The sequence below is a fragment of the Somniosus microcephalus genome, unplaced genomic scaffold, assembly GCF_052327205.1.
Source record: "Somniosus microcephalus isolate GS21.2 unplaced genomic scaffold, FLI_Smic_1.0 unresolved_chr4, whole genome shotgun sequence".
NCBI lineage: Eukaryota > Metazoa > Chordata > Chondrichthyes > Squaliformes > Somniosidae > Somniosus > Somniosus microcephalus.
The window spans coordinates 23,751,585-23,765,337 of NW_028225182.1; positions in this window are offsets into that span (position 1 = coordinate 23,751,585).

A 13,753-nucleotide genomic window follows, 5' to 3' on the forward strand; every position below is an offset into this window, starting at 1 on the left:
CTGACTCCTCCCACTATTCCAGGTATATAAGTGACTACCTCCCAGTCCGTTAGTATTCTGGACGGGTCGACCACTCGAGACTAGGCCTTCATTCTTTAGTTAATAAAAGCCTGATTGTTACTCGCTTAACCTCAGTCTTTTGAGTAATTGATGGTGCATCAATTTTATTAACTAAATTTTTTATAATGGAGAAGATCCTCACACCAGCATGCCTGGACCTGGACAGTCGGGAAGCGGACGCTTCCACCAAGTTTGCTCACTGGCTCATGTGCTTCGAGGCATTCCTGACTGCCTCCACTGCGGTCGTAACGGATGCGAACAAACTGTCTGTCCTGATCTCCAAGGTGAAGCACCGAGTGTACTCAGTCATCCGGGACGCGACCTCGTACACAGCCGCCCTCCAGCTCCTCAAGACCCAGTACACGCGCCCTGTGAACGAAGTTTATGCCAGGCACCTCCTGGGGAGTCGCAAGCAACAACCTGGGGAATCGACTGAGGAATACCTCCAAGCACTGTCCGTGCTTGGCCGGGCCTGTGGGTGTAAGGCGGTAACGTCCACTAAGTACACGGAGGAACTGATCCGGGACGCCTTCGTAGCGGGCCACAGGCCCAACTACACCTGACAGCGACTGCTGGAGCAGAGTGACCTCACCCTCGACAAAGCCTCCGAAATCGCACTAACGCTGGACGCAGCCTACCGGGGCATGGATGCCTACTCCTCTGCACCATGGACGCCGCGGGGAACGACAACCTGGGACACGGTAGGACAGCCCCATAGCACCGTGCCACCCCAGCCACAGCCCAACAATGGCCCAACCACCGCAGCAGTGTCCCAAAGCCAGACAGCAGTATCCCAAGGCCAGAAATGCTACTTCTGTGGCCAGGCCAAACACCCCAGAACACGCTGCCCGGCGAAGAATGCGACCTGCTCGGGCTGCGGGAAAAAGGGACACTACGCTAGCGTCTGCAAGGCCAAAGCCACCCCGAACGCCAGCAGCGCCGCGTGTGGGCCGTGCGAGCCGCCATCTTGGGCCCCCAACAGCGCCGCGTGTGGGCCGTGCGGGCCGCCATCTTGGGCCTCCCCAGCCATGTGCGAACCACCGCAGCAGCAGCCATCTTGGACGACTCCAGCCACATGGGAATCATGGACGCCGCCATCTTGGACACCAGCCGGGACGCAGCAGGCCGCCAACCCCCCCCCATCTGATACCCGCAGCGACACACCGACCCCTACGCTGGCCTCTGTTACGCTGGACCAAACGAGACCGCACCAACTAGCTTGGTCCAAAATGGACGTTAAGGTAAACGGCCATGCAATAAACTGCCTTTTTGACTCCGGGAGCGCAGAGAGCTTCATCCACCCTGACACGGTGCGGCGTTGCTCTCTCCCAGTCCTGCCTGCGCACCAGCAGATTTCTATGGCCGCCGAGTCCCAGTCAGCGGACATTGGCGGCTACTGCGTGGTGACACTAGTAGTAGACGGGACTGTGTTCAATAATTTTAAACTCCTGGTCCTGCCCCAACTTTGCGCTGGGGTTGGATTTCCAGTGCCACCTCAAAAGCGTTACGATGGCGTACGGTGGCCCCCTCCCCCCACTCACAGTCCGCAGCCAGCAGCCTCCAAATTGTCCGCCGCGCACCAGATGCAACCTCTCCACACTCAGAGTCCCACCCCCCGCCACTGTTTGCTAACCTCACCCCCGACTGTAAGCCCATTGCCACAAAGAGCAGGCGATACAGTGCCGGGGACAGGGTTTTCATCAAAACCGAAGTGGAGCGGCTCCTGAAGGAGGGGATTATTGAGGGCAGCTCCAGCCCCTGGCGAGCCCAGGTTGTGGTCGTTAAGACCGGCGAGAAACAACGCCCGGTCATCGACTACAGCCAAACAATAAACCGCTACACCCTGCTGGACGCTTACCCACTCCCCCGCATAGCTGACATGGTCAACCAGATCGCACAGTACCGCGTCTTTTCGACCATTGACCTGAAATCAGCGTACCACCAGCTCCCCATCCGCCCCGAAGACCGCCAGTATACTGCTTTTGAGGCAAACGGCCGCCTCTATCACTTCCTTAGGGTTACCTTTGGCGTTACCAACGGGGTCTCCGTCTTCCAAAGGGAGATGGACCGGATGGTCGATCAAAATGCGCTGCAGGCCACTTTCCCTTACCTAGACAATGTGACCATCTGCGGCCATGACTTGCAGGACCATGACGCAAACCTCGAGAAATTCCTCCGCACCGCCCAACTCCTGAACCTGACATATAACAAGGAGAAGTGCATATTCCGCACAGACCGCCTCGCCATCCTTGGCTGTGTTGTGGAACACGGGGTCATCGGTCCCGACCCGGACCGGATGCGTCCCCTTATGGAACTCCCACTGCCCCACTGCCTAAAAGCTCTGAAGAGGTGCCTCGGGTTTTTTTCCTACTACGCCCAGTGGGTCCCCTACTATGCAGACAAAGCCCGTCCGCTGATCAAATCCACCTCTTTTCCCCTGTTGGCAGAGGCCCGCTCGGCCTTTCACCGTATCAAGGAGGACATTGCCAAAGCCACCATGCACGCAGTGGACGAATCCATCCCCTTCCAGGTGGAAAGCGATGCGTCCGACTTCGCTCTGGCCACCACCCTTAATCAGGCAGGGAGACCTGTGGCGTTCTTCTCACGGACCCTCCAGGGCCCGGAGACCAGACACTCCGCGGTCGAGAAGGAGGCCCAGGCTATTGTGGAGGCTGTGCGTCATTGGAGGCACTACCTGGCCGGAAAACGATTTACCCTGCTCACTGATCAGCGTTCAGTTGATTTTATGTTCAACAACAAGCAGAGGGGCAAAATCAAAAATGATAAGATCTTGAGGTGGAGAATCGAACTTTCCACCTACAATTACGAGATCTTGTACCGGCCTGGGAAGCTCAATGAACCCCCAGATGCCCTATCGCGCGGCACCTGCACCAGCACGCAGGTCGATAGGCTGAGGGCCCTCCACAATGACCTCTGCCACCCGGGGGTCAACAGGTTCTTCCACTTCATCAAGGCCCGCAACCTGCCTTACTCCATTGAGGAGGTCAGGACAATGACCAAGAACTGCCAAGTCTGCGCTGAGTGCAAACCGCACTTTTATAGACCAGACAGAGCCCACCTGATAAAAGCCACTCACCCTTTCGAACGCCTGAGCGTCGATTTTAAAGGGCCTCTCCCCTCCTCCGACCGCAATGTGTACTTCCTCAACATCATTGACGAGTACTCCCGTTTCCCGTTCGCTATCCCCTGCCTGGACATGACCAGTGCCACGGTCATTAAATGTCTGAACAGCCTCTTCACCCTGTTCGGTTTCCCCAGCTATATCCATAGCGACCGGGGCTCATCGTTTATGAGCGACGAACTCCGCCAGTACCTGCTCGCTAGGGGTATAGCCACAAGCAGGACCACCAGTTACAACCCCCGGGGGAACGGACAGGTGGAAAGAGAGAATGCAACAGTTTGGAAGGCCGCCCTACTAGCCTTAAAGTCCAGGGGCCTTCCGACCTCCCGCTGGCAGGAGGTGCTCCCCGATGCGCTCCACTCGATTCGGTCACTGCTCTGCACTGCCACCAATGCCACCCCTCACGAGAAAATGTTTGTCCTCCCAAGGAAGTCCACATCGGGGACAGCGTTACCGCCATGGCTGACGTCCCCAGGGCCGGTACTACTGAGAAGGCATGTGAGGACCAATAAAATGGACCCCCTGGTCGAGAGGGTCGACCTCCTCCACGCCAACCCCCAGTACGCTTACATTGCGTACCCGGACGGGAGGGAGGACACAGTCTCCATACGAGACCTCGCACCCTCGGGGACCGCTGTAACCCACTACCCATTACCACCCCCCCCCAACGACACCCTCGGGGACCACTGTAACCCACTACCCATTACCACCCCCCCCCACGACCCGATATCCAACCCCAGCAGCCGGCTCGCCTTGGACCGTCACCCACGAGGACTACACTCCAGTGCCCCAGCCTACACGGGACGCGACGCCGGAAGCTCCACCACCCCTGCCGTCGCCACGTCGATCACAGCGGCAGACAAGACCTCCGGAGAGACTCCAATACACGAACTTTTAAATACACTTCACCCCGCCGGACTCATTTTTAAACAAGGGGTGAATGTAGTAAACCACTGTTCTACCTGTCTGTATGTGTATGTGTATTCCACTAGGTACAGGTCTGGACATGCCTCGGCTGAATCCTCCCACTATTCCAGGTATATAAGTGACTACCTCCCAGTCCCTTAGTATTCTGGACGGGTCGACCACTCGAGACTAGACCTTCATTCTTTAGTTAATAAAAGCCTGGTTGTTACTCGCTTAACCTCAGTCTTTTGAGTAATTGATGGCGCATCAAGGTGATGCATTTTGGACGGACTAACAAGGCAAGGGAATACACAATGAATGGTAGGACCCTAGGAAAGACAGAGGGTCAGAGGGACCTTGGTGTACATGTACATAGATCCCTGAAGGCAGCAGAACAGGTGGATAAGGTGGTAAAAAAGGCATATAGGATACTTGCCTTCATTAGCCGAGGCATAGAATATAAGAGCAGGGAGGTTATGATGGAGCTGTACAAAACGCTGGTAAGGCCACAGCTGGAATACTGTGTGCAGTTCTGGTCGCCACACTATAGGAAGGATGTGGTTGCTTTGGAGAGGGTGCAGAGGAGATTTACCAGGATGTTACCTGGGCTGGAGCGCTTCAGCTATGAAGAAAGACTGGACAGGCTGGGGTTGTTTTCCTTGGAGCAGAGAAGGCTGAGGGGGGACCTGATTGAGGTGTACAAAATTATGAGGGGCATAGATAGGGTGGATAGAAAGGAACTTTTCCCCTTAGTAGAGGGGTCAATAACCAGGGGGCATAGTTTCAAGGTAAGGGGCAGGAGGTTTAGAGGGGATTTGAGGAAAACCTTTTTCACCCAGAGGGTGGTTGGAATCTGGAACTCACTGCCAGAAAGGGTGGTAGAGGCAGGAACCCTCACAACATTCAAGAAGCATTTGGATGAGCACTTGAAATGCCATAGCATACAAGGCTACAGACCAAATGCTGGAAAATGGGATTAGCTTAGGCAGGGCTTGATGGCCGGTGCGGACGCGATGGGCCGAAGGGCCTCTTTCTGTGCTGTATAACTCTATGACTCTATGACTAAGGGTGGCTCGGTAGAACCACAACTGACCGAGCTAGTTGCATCCTGAAGGAAACAGCTGCCAGAATGGTTTTGCACGAGGTAGCAAGAGAATGAACATGAGGAAACAATCTGATTGGCCTGGCCCTCACCAATCTACCTGTCGCAGATGCATCGCTTCATGCCAATATTCGTAGCAGTGACCACCGCAAAGTCCTTGTGGATACCAAGGCCTAGAAATTCATCTGACGCAATGGTGCCAAGTGGGCGTTATTAGAGACAGTGGAACCGAATATCAGGCACTGCGTATTATGGGCGGATGATCCGAAACCGCCCGTTTTGTTTCACCGCCCGAGACACATTTCTAGGTTGAAGTCTCATCTTCACACTGAGGAATCCCTCCATCGAGTTGTATGGGATTACCAACGTCCTAAGTCGGATAAATTACTAAAATATATAGCAGCTCATAACTGGGTATTCAAGTAGCACTGTGGATCATCATCATCAGCAGAATTCGGAAGTAGTCGTCGATGTCAGAAACACGGGTCTTTTTCAAGACCGGCATTGACTGTTATATCTGCTAACGTTGAAGGGTTCTCTGTAGCTAAACAAAACATCCTCACTACATTATGCAATGAGTTGGAGTGTGATGTCCTCTGCCTGCAGGAGACGCATAGAGGAAGTGAGAACAACCGCCCAAAAATACCAGGAATGGTCCTGGCTATTGAAAGACCTCATCGACAATATGGCAGTGCTGTATTTGTTAGAGCTGGTTCAGGAGGACAACATCGAAATTCTAACCGTAGAGCTGAGCAAAGTAGTAGTGACCTCAGTGTACAAGCCACCTGGCACAGATTTCAGCTTCTCTAACCCTGTGCCCAACCTGCACAATAAACCACAGATCATCATTGGAGACTTTAATAGCCACAGTACCCAATGGGGGGTACAAGAAGACTAACAACGATGGAGAAGCAGTTGACGAATGGATGGACGCTAACCAGCTTAGTCTCATCCACGATCCTAAATTGCCAGCCTCCTTCCACAGTGCCCGCTGGAAGTGTAGATATAATCCAGATCTTGCCATTGCCAGCAATGACATCGCTGGCCTCTGTAAGAAGCTTGTCACAGACCCAATACCACAGACACAACACCGTCCTATTGGTATCCAGGTAAATGCAGCAGTGTTACCAACCGTCGTACCATTCAAAAGGCGCTTCAACTTCAAGAAGGCCGATTGGAATGGTTTTACACAGGCACTTGACCGCAAGGTTAAACGCATTAAACCACTACCTGAGCACTACAACCTCTTTGCAAAAGCTGTCCAAAAACAGCTAGAAGGAAGATCCCCTGAGGCTGCAGAGTACACTACATCCCTGGTCTCACCAAAGAGAATGCTGAACTCTACTGGGAGTATGTCTCAATGTTTGAACCTGACCCCTTCTCAGAGGAAACAATATCTACCGGTGAGAGGGTGATGTTAAGTATCTCTCAAGAACGTCAAAACACCTGGAACACCTTGATAGAGACAACAGATCTTACAAAAAACAGCAAGAAGGCATGGTCTCTCATACACAAACTTGGAGGTGATCCCAAGAAAGCTGCCCAACATCCAAATGTGTCTGCTAACCAAGTTGCACACCAGTTGCTCCTAAATGGAAAAATCAACAAGAAACAACCAAGAGCACAACTAGATAGGAAGAAGTACAGCGATGATCCTGGCTTCACTAGACCATTTACCATGGAAGAGCTGGAAACTGGTATATCTAGTCTAAAACACGGGAAAGCAGTTGGTCTTGACAATATAGCAACGGAGCAGATAAAGCATTTTGGACAGAAAGCAAAGAAATGGCTCCTACAATTGTTCAACCACTGTCTGGCAACACACAAGCTACCTAATATCTGGCAGAAGGCACATGTAATAGCACTATTAAAGCCTGGAAAAGATCCCTCAGATCCTAAGAGTTTTTGGCCAATTTCACTGCTTTGCCACACCTATAAGCTGTTTGAACGCCTGATACTCAATAGGATAGCACCAACTGTAGATGAGAAGATCATTCCAGAGCAAGCAGGTTTCCGCCCCGGCAAATCAACAACAAGCCAACTGCTCAACCTCACACAACACATCGAAGATGGTTTTGAGCAAGGGATGGTAACAGGTGCTGTTTCTGTAGACCTGTCAGCAGCATACGATACAGTGAACCATAGACGTCTCCTTTGCAAGATTCTAGAGATGACAAAAGATATTCACTTAACAGAGCTGTTAGAAAGCATGCTTCAGAATCGCCGGTTCTATGTTGAACTAGGTGGGAAGCGCAGCAGGTGGCGTATTCAGAAGAATGGTCTTCCTCAGGGCAGCGTGCTTGTACCGCTGCTGTACAACATCTACACGAATGACCAACCTATAGACGGTGTTACACGCCGTTTTATATATGCTGATGACTTATGTGTCACTGCCCAAAGCACTGATTTTAACACCGTGGAGAAAACGCTTTCTGAGGCCTTGGAGGGACTAAAATCCTACTATGAAGAAAACCACCTTCGCGCAAACCCATCAAAGACGCAAGATTGTGCATTCCACCTCAGAAACCGTGAAGCCAAACGCCAGCTGAAAGTAACCTGGTGTGGAGCAACACTGACGCATTGCGAGCACCCTATCTACTTAGGAGTCACCCTTGACCGATGCCTCACCTTCAAGAACCACATCGAGAAGACAAAGGCAAAAGTGAGCGCACGAAACAACATCCTGAATAAGCTCACTAACACAAGATGGGGAACAAGCCCGAAAACATTGCGAACCAGTGCACTTGCTCTTTGCTATTCCACTGCCAAATACGCCTGCCCTGCATGGGAAAGGTCTACTCATGCCAAGAAGATGGATGCCGTTCTGAATACAAGCTGCCGATTTATCACAGGTTGCTTAAAACCAACAAACACCAACAGCCTATATATCCTGGCGGGTATCGCTCCCCCTGATATAAGAAGAATGGTAGCCAGCAAGAAAGAACGACTCCGTCAAACATCAGATGAAAGACACCCTCTGCATTGTCATACACCTACACCCAGCCGCCTAAAGTCAAGAAAGAGCTTCATGAACAGTGTTGTTCCATTACAATCAACCTCATCTGAAGCCCACATCACCTTGTGGAAAGACCGGCTCACCAGTCTTGAACAACCCACAGCGATGGAAATTTTACTTGACGAAAGCCTTCCCCCAGGAGCTAATTGCAACTGGGCAACCTGGAAGTGCCTTAACAGACTTAGGACTGGTGTAGGTTGCTCAAATTTGTCACTAAGCAAATGGGGATATTCAACCAGCCCGACAACTTGTGAATGTGGAACTGAGGCACAGACTATGCAACATCTCCTGCAATGCCCATCGTTAGAGGAACCCTGCACTGTTGCAGATCTTGCCGAATTCAACAACAAGGCGCAAAAATGTGTCCAGTTCTGGCTGGGCTATGTATAGGCTGTCCGTGGACACGATAAGAAGAAGAATCAGCAGAATTGAATTTCACCACAATATGCAACATCCGAGATATGTGCACTTCTCTAATTCTGACCTCATGAGCATCTCCTATTTTAATCGCTGCACAATTAGTGGTTGTGCCTTCAGCTGCCAAGGTCCTAAGCTCTGAAATTCCTGAAAACTCTCCGCCTCTATTCCCTTCTTTAAGACGCTCTGTAAAATCTACCTCTTTCATCAAGCATTTGGTCAACTCCCCTAATATGTCCTTATGTAGCTCGTTGTCAAATTGTGTTTCATAACAGTGCTATGAAGTGCCTTGGGTCATTTTACTATGCTAACGGTGCTATAAGAATATAAGTTGGTGTTGTTGGTGATTAATGGCAGGCCATCAAAGTTAAATTCGAACATGTTGTGAAGAAAATGTTCTTGATAGCAAGGTTAAATTTGCCTTAACTAGTTTGAACTTGTGAGTCCAGCTCATACACATGAAATGTTGTTGAAAGTAGTGTTATAAATCTCATCATTCATCAAGAAACTACTCATGAAAAAACGCTGGACGGCCAGCTGGTGGCGCCATCCAAGGAGTATAAATACTCGGGCGCGGCCCCAGCTTGACCAGGGACATTTTGTAAGACAAGGAGCTAGTGAAGTACAACTAGACCTCCATGTTTTGAAACAAGTTGATTAAAGCCTTGCTTTATACTCGAACCAAGTGTGTAGTGAGTTTTATTACATCAAGTAGTATTCAGGAATTACGATTTACATTCCATTAGCATGTTATATACCTGAATAATATCACCTTTTATGCCTGAAGAACTGAAGTTTCTCAAATTTTCCGATCGTTCACTCCTCTAATACTGCGGATCCGCACAATAAATGAAACCCGAGTCAACATCCAGTCCTCTGGGAACAACCAACTGTTTTTATAACCTTTTGACACTATTATTATGAATAATAACTTCAGAGGCCACAATCTTCCATTGACATTCACTGTTATTACAGAAGAAAGAATGGAAGGGAAGAAGAAAGGGGAGAACGATGGGAAAGAGAGCAGGATGAAGGAGGGATAGATTCTGGTGGAGTTGATGGAGGGGATCTGGTGTCTCAAGCATCTGTTCTGGGGTTTAATAGGAGGTTCATGTCCAGCATGATACAATGGCCAGGGAGCGGGATTATGTCAGAGGCTATCATACAAGTTAGAAGGGTTTTCCCACAGTTTACTGGGAGGAAAATGCATCTCATCCAGGACTGCATGTTGAACAAATAGGCTGACAACCAGAGGCAATGTAGGGGTGGAGAAAAGTGGTGGAGAAAAAGATGACGTCGCTGAGCCGCAACATGTAACTGAAGAATTGGAGCGGCCGATGACAGACACTTTGGGAACTCCAGAGGTAACGGTCCAGGCCGGGATTAGGAGCAGGAGACTGGCGACCATTGGATAGGTGAGAGGGGAACCACAGGAGCACAGTCCTACTGAGCTGAACAACAAAGAAGGAGTTGGAGGAGGATAGTTTGGTCGACTGTGTCGAAGAGAGTTCAAGAAGGACGAGGAGGGATATTGCATCAGTCTCAGAGTCACAGAAGATGCACCGAGATTGGGTCCATGTCAGTGCCGGAGCAGGGTGCAAAACAGAAGCGATGGGCACGGATTTAGGAAGTGACAACACATTGCAGGACCTCAGAGAGGAAAGTGAGATTGGATATGGCGTGCTAGTTTGGAAGAACAACGGAGTCACAGATGGGTTCTTTGAGGAGGCGGTGATTAAGGAGTGTTTGAAATTGATGGGGCAGAAACTGAGAAGAGATGTTCGTGTACGAATGGCAGATGCAATTCTGCCCGTTCCCTCTGAGGTTGAATTTCACTCCTGAAAACTTTAATCCATTTCCAGGGTTAGTGTTTGCGAATAAACTGTGTCAATTCGCCAGATTAGAATGGGTGATACATGAAGGAAACCGGGTTAAGAAATGTGAGCAATGGGCCGCAAAATGTGGAGGGTAATTACCAATAGGGACTGGGTTGTGCCGAAAGGCAAAATGACATAAGAAAGAGAAGCAGGAGTAGACCATATGGGCTCTCGAGCCTCCTTCACCATTCAATAAGATTATTGCTGAACTTTCACGTCAATTCCTCTTTCCTGCCGATCCCCATCTCCCTTGATTGGTTTAGTGTACAACAATGTATCAATCTCAGTCTTGAACATACCCAACGACTGAGCAACCTCCGCCCTCTAGGGTAGAGAATTCCAAATGTTCACAACCCTTTGAGTAAAGAAATGTCTCCGTATCTCAGTCCCAGCTGGCCGAACCTTATTGGGAGAGGATGACCCTTTAGTTGTTGACTTTCCAGCCATTGTGAACAACCTCACAGCATTTACAGTGTGAAGCCCTGTAAGAATGTTGTATGTTTCATTGAGATCACCTCGCATTCTTCTAAATTCCAGAGAATATATGCACATTCTACTCACTATCTCCTCGTAGGGCAATCCCATCAACCCAGAGAACAATCTACTAAACATTGTTGCACCCGCTCCAAGGCAAGTATAACCTTCATTAGGTACGGAGACCTAATCTGCACACAGTACTCCAGATGTGGTCACCAAGCCATGTATAATTTCATGAAGACATCCTTTCTCTTTTACTCCAAACCCCGTTACAATAATTCGATAGACTCCGGAACAGTACCCATGGATTGGTGGGTAGCTAATGTTACCCCACTGTTCAAAAAAGGTGGTAGAGAAAAAGCGGGGAATTACAGACCGGTAAGCCTGACATCGGTAGTGGGGAAAAGGCTAGAGTCCATTATAAAAGATGTAATAGCAGAGGTCTTGGAAAACAGCGACCGGATCGGACAAAGTCAACATGGATTTACAAAAGGTAAATCATGTTTGATTAATCTACTGGAATTTTTTGACGATGTAACTGGTAAAATAGATAAGGGAGAACCAGTGGATGTGGTGTATTTGGACTTTCAAAAGGCTTTCGATAAGGTCCCACATAAGAGATCAGCATGTAAAGTTAAGGCACATGGGATTGGGGGCAAGGTATTAACTTGGATAGAGAACTGGTTGGCAGACAGAAAGCAAAGAGTTGGAATAAACGGCTCTTTTTCTGAGTGGCAGGCAGCGACTAGTGGGGCACCACAGGGATCTTCCTTGGACCCCAGCTAATCAAAATATATATTCATGATCTGGACGAGGGAACTAGGTGTAATGTCTCCAAGTTTGCAGATGACACAAAGCTGGGTGGGCATGTGTGCTGTGAGGAGGATGCCGAGAAACTCCAGTATGATTTGGACACGTTGGGTAATTGGGCAGAAGCATGGCAGATGCAATATAACGTGGATAAATGCAAGGTTATCCACTTTGGTGTCAAAAACAAGGCGGCAGATTATTATCTGAATGGCAATAGATTGGGAGAAGGGGAAGTGCAACGAGACTTGGGTGTCCTTGTGCACCAGTCGCTGAAGGTAAGCATGCAGGTGCAGCAGGCAGTTAAGAAGGCAAATGGTATGTTGGCCTTCGTAGCGAGAGGGTTTGAGTACAGGAACAAGGATGTCTTGCTGCAGTTGTACAGGGCCTTGGTGAGACCACATCTTGAGTGTTGTGTGCAGTTTTGGTCATCTTACCTGAGGAAGGATGTCCTTGCCATGGAGGGAGTGCAGCGAAGATTCACCAGGTTGATACCTGGGATGGCAGGAATGACTTATGAGGAGAGATTGGGTCGATTGGGCTTGTACTCGCTGGAGTTTAGAAGAATGAGAGGGGATCTCTTTGAAACTTATAAAATTCTAACAGGACTAGACAGACTAGATGCAGAAAGGATGTTCCCGATGGTCGGGGAGTCCAGAAAGAGGGGTCACAGTCTAAGGATAAGGGGTGAGCCATTTTGGACAGAGATGAGGAGGAATTTCTTCACCCAGAGAGTGGTGAACCTGTGGAATTCTCTACCACAGAAGGCAGTTGAGGCCAATTCATTAAATATATTCAAGAAGGAGTTGGATATATTTCTCAAGGCTAAAGGGATCAAGGGATATGGGGAGAAGGCAGGGACAGGGTACTGAATTTGGATGATGAGCCATGATCGCATTGAATGGCGGAGCAGGCTCGAGGGGCCGAATGGCCTACTCTTGCTCCTATCTTCTATGTTTCTATGTTTCTATGCCTTCCATACCTGCATGCTAACTTTCTTTGATTTGTGTACAATGACAGACGAACCCTTTGAATATCAACTGCTACTCGTCACTTCCCTTTAAAAAAATATGCTTTTCCATTCTTCCTAAAAAAGTGGTTAATTTCACACGTCCCCACGTTATACTCCATCTGCCACCTTCCTGCCCAATCACTTAATCTATATCCCTTTGCAGCCTCTTTGCATCATCCTCAAAGCTCACTATCTCACCTAACTTTTTACTGTCAGCGAAAGTGGATATGTTAGCTCGGTCACTTCAGCCAAGTCATTGATATAGATTGCAAATAGATGAGTTCCTAGCAGTGATCCTTCTGACAATCCATTAGTTACATCCTGCCATCCCGAAAATGACCCGTTTATTCCTACTCTCTGTTTTCTGTCCGTTAACCATCCTCAATCCGTGCTAATATATTACCCCGAATCCCATGAGCCCTAATATTTTGCGGCAATTTCTTGTGTCGCACCTTATCGAACGCCTTCTGAATATCCAATTATTCTACATTCACTGGTTCCCCCTGATCGACACTGCTAGTTACACCCTCAACAATTTCTAATAGGTTTGTCAAACATGATTTCCCTTTCATAAAACCGTGTTGATTCGGCCTAATCTTATTTTGATTTTCCAAGTGCCCTGTTACCATGTTCTTAATAATAGATGTTGACATTTTTCCTACTACTGAAATCATGCTAACTAGCCTATAGTTTCCTGTTTTCGCTCTCCGTTTCTTGAACAGCGGGGTTACATTTGCTACCTTCTAATCCACGGGAATTGTTCTAGAATCTAACGAATACAGGAAAATCAAAACCAGTGCATCAACTATCTCTGCACCCACCTCTTTTAAAACTCTAAGATGTAGGCCATCAGATCCAGGTGATTTGTTGACTTTTAGTCCTATTAATTTGTCCAGTGCTTTTCCTTTCCTGATATTAATTACTTTAACTTCCTTAC